This window comes from Lycorma delicatula, chromosome 4 (assembly GCF_047948215.1).
Source record: "Lycorma delicatula isolate Av1 chromosome 4, ASM4794821v1, whole genome shotgun sequence".
NCBI lineage: Eukaryota > Metazoa > Arthropoda > Insecta > Hemiptera > Fulgoridae > Lycorma > Lycorma delicatula.
This window is the reverse complement of record NC_134458.1, coordinates 40,257,202-40,269,223: the sequence shown is the minus strand read 5'-3', so window position 1 is coordinate 40,269,223 and position 12,022 is coordinate 40,257,202. Positions and strand designations below refer to the sequence as shown.

General features: G+C 29.5%; 1 protein-coding gene across 7 annotated transcripts in view; it reads left to right on the top strand.

Moving 5' to 3' along the window:
- wap (DDB1 and CUL4 associated factor wap) overlaps nucleotides 1–10,709 on the top strand; it is a 50,272-nt gene extending 39,563 nt beyond the window's left edge. For 6 of the 7 annotated variants that reach the window (XM_075362775.1, XM_075362774.1, XM_075362777.1 and 3 more), the window contains one exon: nucleotides 151–1,004. The gene's annotated coding sequence lies outside the window, so the exon portion shown is untranslated. Of the gene's footprint in view, nucleotides 1–150; nucleotides 4,098–10,555 lie in introns of those variants that run through there. The other variant, XR_012756072.1, reaches the window with a different exon arrangement.
- The last annotated feature ends 1,313 nt before the right edge of the window (nucleotides 10,710–12,022 follow it).

The window sequence follows — 12,022 nt, the reverse complement described above, 5'->3', positions numbered from 1 at the left end:
AATGAAAGAGTTGTTAAATTTAAATAGTGATTTAAGCATAAAACAGCTGATACAGCACTGATCAAATGAACAGACCTAATTTTTTAATCTTTGAAAATGTTAAAAATTGATTATAATAATATTTTAGCTCATGTTTTTTATTCTTTCCAGGTCCTGCAGTGATGTCTTAGATATGTGTTCTGCACACAGTTAATGTAGCTAACCAACATTTTAGTTAATCACAAGTGTGGATATATTTATACGGTTTTTTGTGTTTAGTTATTTTTTTATGGGTGATATATTTAATGAAGTTTAATTGTGGAATTTTTATTGTTGCACATGTTTTCATATTTAAGTATGATCCAGTGATTATGTATGTTTATGTACATGTAAATATTCTTGTAAGAATGATACCCTTAATGTTTATTATTACTATAATAATAATAATAATTGTAATTATAATAAAATTAGCAATAATGGTAATATTAATAATGACTGCCAGTTAAAATTATTTATTATTTATACAGTACAGTTCGTTGATTCTAATGCATTGTATATAAATTCCTGTTGAGTGTGCCTTGGTCATTTTGCTTATTTTTCTGCTTATTATTTGAAACAAATTTGATGTTTGGTGAAACAGATAAGATAACTGTTAACATACATCACATATTGTTAGACTGAGTAATTGATCATCGCTTAAGCCAGTTAATTTCAAATTCATGAGCCTATAGGTATGTAAATTATTAGTTAATAAAAAATTTCATTTTTTTAGGATTGTTACTTAATCTCAATTTCTTTCTTAATCATCAAAATTATTTGTAAATACTGCATAATAGATGTTTGATTAGAAAATTGTTTGTTTTGTTTTCCTTATAGTTCAGGAGGAAATTATGTTGCATATTTTATTAATCTGCATTATACAGCAAGAAAACAAAATAATTTTTCAAAATGATAGAGCTCTAAGATTAAGTCAATATAATTAAATTAGAATATAAACTGAAATACAAGATACTGTGCAAAATTTCTTATCTGTTTTTATTTTTATTTTAACCTAAATTTTCTATTTGTGTTTGTTGATATTTATAGTATTATTAAGATTAGAATGGTATTGACAATTGTTATGAAGTAGGAACATTTACTACCACAAGATACGGTCAGTCGGTATATACTTTAAAACCTGTTAAATAATTATTTTAATTATTAATATACTCCTAATATCACTAACTTAGAGAAATTTTCTAGGAAATGTATAATAAGTATCTCTGTTTTATTAATCTTAATAGTATTTTTCTATAGATAAAAAGTAAACAATTAACTTAATTAAATCAAAAATTGGTAAGTATAACAAAACAATAACAAACATAACATTAAATATTAAAAATTAAAAAACACGACTGCCAAATAAAAACATTGCTGACAAACATTGTTCTTTAATACAGGATAATTAAAGAGTGTGCGGGTGACAATTTTGTATTGTAATATTTTTTTTAGAATCTTTAATTTACCTAAACATATATATATTTACACAGTCTATGACACTCCTGGTAGCATAAGGAATCCAACGTGGGGTCATACATCTAAATTGGTTCAGTTGAGCTGCTACAGTGGAACATACATACACTCTAACTATATTATACAGGGTGTCCCATATAAAACGCAACCCAAACTTATATTGGTAGGTATTGAAATAATAAAAAGGCATGTGTAAATGTAAATGTAATTTTTATTATTACCTTACATTTAGAGTAAATGTAAGAAGTGGCCGCCATCTTGAATACAAGCTTCAATTCTTTTTACAGCGTTTCTTGCAACTTTTTTCAAAGTTTGTGGCTGGATATTTAATACAGCTTGTTCAATATTGACTTTCAAGTGTTCATGGTTTGTTGCTGTAGGCTTTTTCTTTGAGGTAACCCCATAGAAAAAAATCCGCCGCAGTCAAATCTGGAGATCTTGGTGGCCACAAGCCTCGACCAATAACACGATTACCAAAGAATTCCTTAACGAAATCAGAAGTTGAACCTGCGTAGTGCGATGTCGCATCGTCATGTTGTAGCCGGCAGTGTCTGTCTTCCTCTTCCAAGAGTGCGATGAACTGAAATAAAATATCCTGATATCGTTCTGCATTCATGGTGTACTCGAAAAAAATAGGACCGATTATTTTCTTCCGCGATATCGCGCACCACACGCCCAACTTCTGTGGGTGTAATTGTTTTTCGTGATAAACGTGTGGATTTTCAGCACTCCAAATTCAACTGTTTTGGCTGTTTACATAGCCATCCAAATGAAACCATGCTTCATCTGTGAAAAATAACAAATCCATAACATTAATTCACTCATGCAGAAATCGACGGAACTGTTGACAATATTGTAGCCGTTTTTCTTTGTCGGGCTCAAGAAGTTGATGAACCGTTTGAATGCGATAAGGTCGTAATTGTAATTGTTTGGTCGCCCGATGAACAGTTGATTTAGACAAATTAATTTCAGCATTCAAATGTCTGATTGATTTATTTGGCGAGGCGAGTAATCGGTCTTTGAGTTCAGTGTCTGTATCTGTATTCAACACTGACGCAGATCTTTTGTGTTCCTTGTTATTAACAGAACCAGTCTCTCTAAATTTTGCAACTAACATTAATACTGATGTTTTGTTAAGAGCTGGTTTATCTGGGTACTTATGGCGAAACAAATCTTGCACTACCAACCACTGATTTCGTACTGAAGTACAACTCAATAATGAAAACACGTTCATGTAGCGAAAACACCATCTTGTCTCTAGCAATACACTGAACGTTATGTTTGCATTGTTGTTACTATCGGTAGTGTTCTACTGCGTCGCCGCGATGTTCAGATGTTGGACGAGTCCATTTCAGTAACAAGTAGGGGAATAAGCTTGACTTTTGAAATTTCATGGATGAGTGATTGATGGTTTGCGTTTTATATGCGATACCCTGTACTTCTTTTTGGGCAGTCGTGTAAAAATATCAAGAATAATCACAAAGGAAAATTAAAAATATAATGTTAACATATATGCTGCTATATATTTATTAATATACATGTCACTCTTTCCTGATACTTTCTTTTCATTTTTCTAATTTAGATGACCCAATTATTTAGATATATATATATATATATATATGTCAGTATTTCCCACTCAGCTGGTTTTCCTACCCTGAATTTTATTTTGTGTGTGTGGATGGGAGATATACTTGTGGCTGACTTATTTAAGCTCAGATACAAAATAATTATGTGTACTTTAAAAACTGTACTTGCTTTGATCGTATTAGTCTGCCTCACAGGTTTTCTTTTTTAAAATATACACACACAGATGCATGGCCACGAACACCTATAGGTCTAAATGCTGATACTTTTTGTTTATTCAAGCATAAAAAGCCTACAACTCATAAGATTTCAATAATAAGCACTTTATGAATCTTTTTTATAAAATAAATGCTTAAAAATTGTTGTATTATAAAAATATTTGAATTATGTAATCATATTTTCTTTGTAATAAAGCTTTTGCTGTTTCAATAAGCTTTTTTTAATCATAGAAGTTAGAAAAGATTTTTTATTGAAAAACTTATCTAACGAAGTAAATGAGAAAAATAAGAGTGCACAAGGTAGATGAAGAAAACACTTTTTTTCAAAATAATGTTAAACTAGGTGGTATGAATATCATTATGAATACACCAAATTACTCTCAGTTTCATTTATACCAATCTAATTTTGAAAACCCACATTACGTTATAATGCGTCGTAAGTCACGATTGTCATACAGTTATTTGCCCTGAGAAGGGTCCTTTGCACTAGTTCATCTCTATTAACCTTTATTTCCAGGTGACTTTTTGAGCTCCTAATAGCAGCCTTACATTGCTTTAATCAGTTCACTTGTCATAGTATTTTCCACTTGGCTGGTTTTCTGATTCTGAATTTTACTAATTAAGCTTCTGTTGTCATTTGTATTCCTCATTAGTACTTCATTTTTCACTTTGTCTTTCCATTTAATTTATTCGTACCTCCTTCTCACATTTCAGATGGTTTTAGGCTTTCTTTTTCTCATTTCCTCTGTGTTCCTGTTTCAGAAGTATTATGCAGAAGTACACTTGGGACATCAAATTTCACAGGTTGGTTCTTCATGTCTAACACCTTACTACATAATAGCTGTTTCTATTTAATGCTTGCTTAGCTATTGTTATTCTGTTTTTTAGTTAATTTTCGCTTTCACAGTTTTATGCTAATGATGCTTAAGTTTATTATAATAGGTAACATAAGATCTAAGTTGTAACAATATTTCAGTTAGTGTCATATTTATGTAATTATTCTATCATCTTTGACATTGCAAAAAAATGAAGTAAATGTTTACAATATAAATACATAGATAAATATTTCATTAGATTAAATAATAATCTTAAAAAGTGAAGAAAAATGTCACCTGATTGGGAATACCAGCTTTCTTCATCAAAACTAAAAAAAGGTCATAGTGCACTAGTTTACGTAAAAGCACAAATGAAAGTGCATTATAATATAAGTGGATTTTTCTGAGTGATGTGATGTAATTATAAGTATTCATAGTTTTTGGCCTTTCATCCGGAGGTCCCAGGTTCAAATCCTGGTTAGGTGTGGCATTTTCACACACGCTACAAATCATTCACCTCGTCCTCTGAAGCAATACCTAATGGTGGTCCTGGAGGTTAAAAAGAAAAGTGTTCATACTTTAACCCACTGGGTTGGTCTAGTGGTGAATGCGTCTTCCCAAATCAGCCGATATGGAATTAGAGAGTTCCAGCATTCAAGTCCTAATAAAGGCAGTTACTTTTATACGGATTTGAATAATAGATCATGGATACCAGTGTTGTTTGGTGGTTGGGTTTCAATTAACCACACATCTTGAGAATGGTTGAACTGAGACTACAAGGCTACATTTCATTTACACTTACACCGTCCTCATTCATCTTCTGAAGTAATACCAGAATGTTAATTCCTGGAGGCTAAACATGAAAAAGAAAAAAAAAAGGGTTCAAAGTTACTGTTTTCCTCCATAATCGGTAGAATGTGCTGAGACCATAGCATTTTCAATTCAAATATGTAGGCATAGTTGTAAATATGAATAGATAAAGCTACATGATATTATTCAGTCAATTTATAATGAGTCTTAACCATTTATTTCAGAACATAGTCCTATTATTGTGAGGATTTTTGAGGTATTGTGAAAAATTATTTCTGAATATTTTGTTTGTACTTTTTGACCAACTATATTATTTGGTATTTCATTATTTAAATCACCATAAAATACAAACTATTTCAATATGTTGTATGAAATTTTTAATTTACTTACAAAAAAATTATGAAACCTTAAAAATTAAATATAAAAATTGTAACATGTTATAAGAGGCTGATTTTCTGTAAATGCCCAGCAAAGATCTGTGTCTGCCAGTTTTTCTTTTTATTATTTTTATTACTTTTACTAACACTAACTGATGGCCCAAAGTTATTTTTGCTTGCAATTTTATCAGTATTCGACTGCTCACACAAAACTGGTATACTTTCAAAATCATGATCGACATTGTCATTATAAGAAGCTATAAGCATGTAAATCTCTCTCTGAAATAGAATAAAAAAATCGGGTGGGGCTGTGTCAGGGCGCATGGCCGTTGGTTTAACGTGAAACATTACAGTCTGAAAAAGAGGAATGTTGCAAGCTTTCGCCTGCTTTAAATCTCTATCGAGCAAAAGTTGATCACAAACGCTGCAAGATAGACCAAATGAATTGTTTTCAAATACCGTTTTGAAGTGTTTGTGTTTTGCATGCCAACCAATGGTCCTGTATCGCATCAATTCGACTAATGTTGATATCCATCAGCCGGGGACGTCTTTGACAGATGTCTGGGTGTCATCTTCACTTGTTATGTTCATTAGTTCGGATACTGCAGCAGTAGAGGTGCTCGTGCTATCGGTGTTGTTCATTGAGCGTGCTGTGCCAGCTTTGTGATGCTCCTGAAAGTCTCGCTTGCTCAGCACCAGACATTGGGATACCTGTGCATGGCCCATAACCTCCCCTTTCCAACAATATGTGTAACTTATATTTCCAGCTGGCTTTTACGTGGGCTGAGGCTGACATATTGAACTTTTATACATTTTTACATGTTTACTTTAATTTTTTACACCTAAATATTGCCCAAAATACACTTATTATTACTTAAATTGATCTATCTCGATAAACTCTAAACACAAATACAAATCACTATGCTATCACATTTAAGTCGTGAGCTACACTGAATGGAAATGAGCGAGAACGCCAGTTTGGGCCAATCTGCGCTGTGTCCCCTTTCTGCCAATCTGCTTGCCAGTGATGCGGACTCAAAGTCATCTGCAAGCTGACCATGTAAGTTATAAAATGACACCGCATTTATGTCTCTGAGACTAATAGTTCGGGAGTTATTAAGGTTGGATGATATAGACTGTTTTATTACGCCACAAATTTCTGTTTTGGTACCCGTGTGTTTTGGTGTGGTTTTAAAGACATTTCATGTCAAAATTATTGAATCATTCAAATTTTCATGCCAAAATTTTACATTTGATTATTAGTTTGTTCTTGAAAAAAAATTAAACCAACTGCTTTTGAAGTAGGAATATTTGCAAGAATCAAACTGATAATATGTCATAAATTGCTTTTGCTGTTTTTGGGTCATAAATATCCCCTATTTTAGAGGAAAATTAATATTCAATACTAATCGATGTGGTTAACGTAACAGTATATATGAATACTTTTAATTTAAAAAACAGAATACAAATATTAATAGCCTCAGAAACGGCAAATAATTTTACATATAGTGTAAATAATAATTCTAATTTCAACCTGACGTTTTACATGTATTTCATTTTTGCTTGGTATTTTCAAAAATTTTCAGCCAAATGCAGTAAAAAACTTTGTCATTCATTCCAAATGAACTAAAGATTGATAGTGTACATTATAATAATAATGAGAATAATCCTGACAGATTAAAAATGTAATTTGACAACCAAAGCCTTCAGTTATTGACACAAAAACCTATGGTTGTGATATAAATGAGCTTAGGCTTGAGAGCATTGATTCTTGTGATAACATGTTCTGTGCTTTTTTTGTAATACAATAGTCAGTTACACAAGAGCTTGTTTTATTAGAACCACTGTTTACAGATTTAAACACTCTTTAATTTATTGGTTTTCAGCAAGATGTGGCAGTTATATAGTTACTCATTTTCCAGTTGTTAGTACCATTCTAATTTAATACTGGTGTAGTCTAATTTCTATCAGCATTTATATTTAGCTAATTAATTATTTTCATTTACATTTTAGTTCAAATAAAACAAAATTGATAGATCGGTATATGAAAGTGTATTTCCATAAGATTAATTAATTTTTTGGAACTGGAGTTAATTAATGTTTTTAGATGGTCTGTTAGCTTTCCTGGCTTTTGTAAAATTATATTAGTTGTATGTTACTAGAGGTAGTATTGTCCAGTATTGAATAAAAATTTCCATCGAGTTAAGTAACATTTTCATGAAGTTTTAGATGACATCTCATGAACAATGTTTACTTAACTCTTGTTGTACCAGGAAGATATTATCTTACTGTAGATGTTAACCGAATAACAATCAGTATTTATCTGAAATACATTATTTTTATATTAAAAAAAAAATCACTTCATCTCTGTATATTTCCTTTCTTTAGTTTCATTGGGACTATTGTAGTAAATCTTGTACTTTTTAAAATTTTGTTATCAGCAAAAATAACTGATTAAAATTAATTATTTTTCTTATTTAATATTGTTAATTTTGTTCCTGAAAACTGTTTTAGACTTTGGAACTTAAAATTGCAAAGAGGTTTAAAATTAAGAAAATAATGAAAAAAGAAAATTATGTCATTAGTAAGTTAATAAATTTCATCTTTACAAAAACAATTCTTGATTTATTTTTGTATTACTCATTGCTTTAGATTTGAAAATACAGAATTACTGTATAAACAGGTGAATTATATAATAAACAACTTAGAGATTATGAGAAAATAAAACTGAAACAAAAATTAATGGAAAATAAAAAATTAGCTGTTAACAGCAAATGTAAATCTACTATATAATAAAGCAGCTACCAATAATACTATATCTATAATAAATTTTTGATAAAATAATATGGTAAGTGTACTCTTGTAAAAAATCGTTATAGGAATGTCAAATAAACACTTTGAAAAATGCTTTAAATATTATTTGTGTATAAAATAAAACGCTAATTATATTGGCCACATTAGGGAAAATAAATATATATTTTCAAATAAAAAATCAATCAGTTTAGAAAACAATAACAATTTTAAATTGATTACACTTGAAAAAAAACTGATGAAAATAATAGTGAAAAATGGAATTAATGAACAAATCAAATTCAGTAATGGTAGGCATAAGAAAGTAGAAAATTAATTTAAAAATCCCTTGAAAAGGCGTAAATAGTAATATTTTCAAATGTGATACTGGATATAACTTTCATTATCTAATAAATTATATTAGTAACAAACTAGTGATTTACTTTAATGACTTTATACAAGTAATTATATATCTTGGAAATATCTAGAGGTTGACTAACTGATTCAATTTATACTTCATAACAGTTATGAACATCTTACTGAGAAGATGTTTTCTTTTAATGCATGACTTATTTTAACATTTGACAATCAATTGTTGTGAATGTAATTTTAATAATAATTTTAATTTTTATCTTCATTTTAATTCTTATTAAAAATTTATATGCACAACTATAAAATTCATAATTAATCAATAATCCCTGATGATGGAAGAATAATCCGAAAGCGCTTGGGTAATTAATACTAACAATTGTTGGTAAGTGGATACTATATTTTTTATATAAATTATATATCAACAGTTTTTATTGCATTAAAAAAATTTTTTATGTTAAAAAATATTTGTTCTGAAATCTCTATGAAAGTATTAAATGGAAACAGTGGAATAAAAAAAGCAGTAAGTAGTAATAATTAAATAATTAATTGATTTTACAGTATTTATTTTCTTTAAATAATATTTTCACCTTCGTATAAATTAATTTCAAAACAAATTCATAATTCTTCTTCATCAATTCTTCATAAAAAACTATAACTTGAAAAAATTAAAAATAAATAGGTGCTGTCAGGCAAATAGGGACTGGGGTCAGCAGTATGTGTTATGCTTTGTCAAAAATTCAAATGAAAGACACTGAATGTGCAGGAGCATTGTTGTGTAACTTCCATATTTTATTTCCCCACACTTCAGGTTTCTTCTTTCTCACTGGCTCCCTGAAATGCTACATTACTTCAAAATTAAGCTTTTTAGTAATATTAATGACAATATGAGACTTTTTCGTAATTAATGACACTGTTTCAGTGAAAAAAGATACATCAACTTCACATTTGAGTGATTTTGATGTGCAATAAACACTGATACTGGTCTCGCTACACAGTGGTACCTGTAGAAAGTAGTAAGTATCAATAAATTGGTGTACTATTTCAAAAGTTAACTTTCTTTTTGGTGTATAATTAACCTCATATATGCATTCTAATAGACATTTAACTATAGTTTGTAAATAGTATGATTGATCAGATTAACCCCTTTATATTAATCAACATTTTCTAAATCATCAATACAGTTAATAAAAAAAAATCTTAATGACAGCAGATTAGTATTTTAATTTTGATATGATTAAAATTAAAATTTCTAACAACTGTAGATAACTGACAAATTACCCAAGTTAACATTTTTATAAAACAAGTACAGTTTGTAGAAAAATACAATGAATTTTTAATCAGACTATTCTTATTTTCATTAATAAAAAATTGCTTTAATTTTAATAACAAATCAAAATGAGTATTTTTAATAATTTGTTAATAAAAATGAATAATTTGTCCTTTATATTAGTGGAAGTTCATGATGAATCTTACCTCAACTGTGTTAAATCTCATAAATGTTGATTGATTTGCCTTCCTGTGTGGAAGGTTGATGGTTGGAGGCCAACCTGGGGACCTATTATATTCTAATGCCATCAGTTTCTTGATCTGTCTCCTGACTACCATTCTGAAGTTTAATTCTAATTAACATATCCTGGTTTGTTAGTGTAACGCTTAATAAGTTGCACATACACTCATTACTTGATCTTGTGACTAGCAATTTGAGAGTCCTGATTCAACAACTGCTTTAGTTACCTAGAAACTTATGAAATATTTATCATACATATGAAACAGTTAAAAAAAATTTTGACTTGGTTTATTGCAGTATTTAAAGAAAAATATAGATTTGTGTTTTAACATGAAATGATTGGATGAAGTTTTTTATTTTTTCTGGCCTTGGTTGAACCGGTAATGTACACGTTAACTGGTCACATCAGGTCACCATGACCACATTCTTTTAAGTTTTTTCTTTTTGATTAGATTATTGTTGTCTATTTATTTTGATTTAGTTGTATTCATTTTAGTAAACATATTGTTTAAAAATAACAATTTATATGGATTTTTCAAGTTTTCAGTCAGTACAACTTAGTTTTATGTGATTTGGCTTATTGCTTTACAGATGGGATAGCCATGATAAGTTTTGTTACAAGGACTCAACAGCTATGCAGCACACCCTTCCTTTTACTTAATCCTTAATATACTAACGGTAATACAGAATGTGATGTTGCAGTCATTTCATCTTCAAGAATATACTGAATTTTAGATAAGGTAAATTTATGTTTTGCAGGCTTGACTTCATAAATTCTATTACAAGTTCTTCACCAAGATTTTTAAAATGTTTTGACTATTGGCCAAGTTTGTTCTCTATAATTACATGCTTCTATGATTTCATTATTGCTGCAAGGTTCAAAGTTAAAAGAATACAACAGTAAATGGGGGCTACTGAGTGATTTGAATAACAGAATAAGATATTGATTTTTCAGCAAAATTAAAGTTGCCTTTATTATTGTTTTAAAACATGTTGACCGAAGGTTTTATGTTTAGCATTTTTGATCTCTGGGTTTATACTTTTTGTGTTTTCCATTGTTGACAGTAGAATCACAGCCCGACATTTTTTTACCATATAAGAAGCATAATGGTTTGTACCAAATGTAAACAGTTGAATAGTCTTCCCCTTCTTGGTAAGAGCTGCTATCTAGCTTTATTAATGAGACAGTAGTTCTCCTATTTTTCCTTTCATTCCAACTGTTGTTATGTTGCACTGACCCACAATTCTTTAGCTAACGGTTTGCTGGCAAACTAGTTATCATAAGTGACATTGCATCCTTTGCCCAATATTGGAACACTCTATTATTACTTTAATTGCTTAATTTGATCAATAGTGTATTTTTTGTTAGACTCACCATCCCTTCCAGTAGTAATTCATCCAGTTTTCAATACTAATAATCTTGTTTATAAATTACAATTGTTAGTAATTGCTTAAGTAATATCTGTAACTGCTTATGACTTTATCATGCACTGATGACGACCTATTTGTCTCTAAAGGAAAGGATTATCATCTCTTCTGACAATTCATCTTTGTTACTCTGCAGTTTTATGAAAGTCAGAATAAACCATAAAACAATTGAAATTCAGAGTTTTTTGCATTTCTAATTAAACAGGTATAATTATCTCAGATATCTACAAACAACTACTACATTTACCCAAATATATGTCGAGGTTTTTTCTCCCAAATAACGGGTGGTTGACTACATGCAGGGGCCATTTACATTTGGATTCGACCAGCTTTTAAGTTGTTTCGAGTTTATTTTCGTTTCTATATTTGTGACTGAGACTTATTACAGTTTATATTTATAGTAATAACTACCTTCAGTTTTATTATTATCAATGAAAGTATCTAATTAAGAATTTCTTATTTTCATAAAGACATTGACTTTTTTAAAAAGAATATAAGTTAATTTAAAACATAGAATTACTTATTTCTTTAAAATTTTTAAAGAAAAGGGATGGTTAAATGTGTCTATGTAACTTTTGAATGTTTTTAATTTTTCCATTTTTGTGAAACCACATTTTTTCTTTCATTTTT